The sequence below is a fragment of the Macrobrachium rosenbergii genome, chromosome 4 (assembly GCF_040412425.1).
Source record: "Macrobrachium rosenbergii isolate ZJJX-2024 chromosome 4, ASM4041242v1, whole genome shotgun sequence".
In the NCBI taxonomy this organism is placed as follows: domain Eukaryota; kingdom Metazoa; phylum Arthropoda; class Malacostraca; order Decapoda; family Palaemonidae; genus Macrobrachium; species Macrobrachium rosenbergii.
The window spans coordinates 12,820,001-12,821,895 of NC_089744.1; positions in this window are offsets into that span (position 1 = coordinate 12,820,001).

A 1,895-nucleotide genomic window follows, 5' to 3' on the forward strand; every position below is an offset into this window, starting at 1 on the left:
GTGACCATGTCTTGGTAATAAGATGAAAGTACTCAGCATCTCCATTGTCTCACTTTTCTTCTGTGAGTTTATATAGATTATATATATATATATATATATATATATATATATATATATATATATATATATATATATATATATATATACATACATACATTTATTTATTTATTTATTTATTTAGATACTAGGTTACAAACCCAACACTGTCCAGAAGAACTTTGAAGAACTCAGAAAAATGTTCCCACATCCCCTTTGAATTGTTTCATTGAAAATACTTCTCTTTCCTGTAATTAATGATTCTGTCTTGAATTCATTACTTTAAATAAACGTGATATATACATCTATACATATATCCCGGCACTTATCTGATTAAAATGGTGAAAGAGAGAGAGAGAGAGAGAGAGAGAGAGAGAGAGAGAGAGAGAGAGAGAGAGAGAGAGAGAGAGAGAGAGAATGACTGACTTGCAGTGGTAAACATTCTCGGGTTTTTTCTAGTATGACTTGATGTTTAACTCCATTCATAAAGGGAATTTATAAATGAGAAAGAAAAAGAGATAAAGAGAGAAAGAGAGAGAAAGAGATTGCAAGCATGAATTTACTTTCAGTAGCTAAAAACCTCATAGATAAATTCAGCTCCAGATTGTTTGAGTGATGCCTTAAGAGAGAGAGAGAGAGAGAGAGAGAGAGAGAGAGAGAGAGAGAGAGAGTTAGAGGCGGTTGCTCTACGGTGAAGTTGTCGTTCGCGGAGTTGGAGTTGCCAAATTACCCCATAATTAATTTCAGACCTGATTTAAACTGACTTTATTATGAAATACGTCACCACATTGTCACGAAGCAGTCGCTATAGCGAATTCCGAGGGTAAAAACGAAGAGGAAACGAACGAAATGAGAAAATTCGCATTTGAATGAATAAAAAAAGTAAATACCGTCTATGTTGACATCGGGCTTAGCCATCAGCTACTGCACATGCGAGGATGGGAAAGTCGTTCTTGGCCGCGGAAATCGAAACTCTGCTTATAGAAATTACTGATATAGATTTTCAGAGTTGATTTCATCAAGATAATTAAAAATTATATTAATATTTATCATAAATTATGATTAAAATTCATATAAATTCTGATCAAGAATTAATGTCATAACGAAAGCACTTCTAATACAGTCAAACATTCTGTATAACTTTTTGATTATAGGGTTTGCAGTGGGAGGAGTTTAATGACGTCACCAACAGAAAAGGTGTTGGTTTTCCACCTAAGCTACTGGTGGCTCCCATAAAGTTACTGAGGAAAAAGTGAACAGCGCCGGTAAAAACGAAAATTTCATTTGTTTTGTCTGTGTTTGTATGTCTGTCGGGGGGTAGGGGTTTGATTTTGAGTTATAAACCTTCCTGGGGTGACATAGGGGCCTCGTGCAAAATTTTGTCTGGGTCTGTTAAACGGTTTGGATTTTCATAGCATCCAAACAAACATACAAACATTCATTTTTATTATATAAATACACACACACACATATATATGTGTATATATATGTATGTATATATATATATATATATATATATATATATATATATATATATATATATATAATATAAATATACTTATATATATATGTATATATATATGTATATATATATATATATATATATATATATATATATATATATATATATATCTAACATATTTTCATTTTGAATTCTCATCTTCAAACAGAATAAGATTTTTCCCCTAAGTTTCCTTTTACAATCCTATCACGAACTCCTTTGGTATCATCTACAGTACATCATCACTTTCCTCTACTGCCGTTCTCTGTTAAAGAGAAATTTCCCGAAGCACCCTCTTGTTTTACTGTCAAATTCCCTCTCAAATCCTATTATACGACTGTCGTCTAGTGTCATTAGC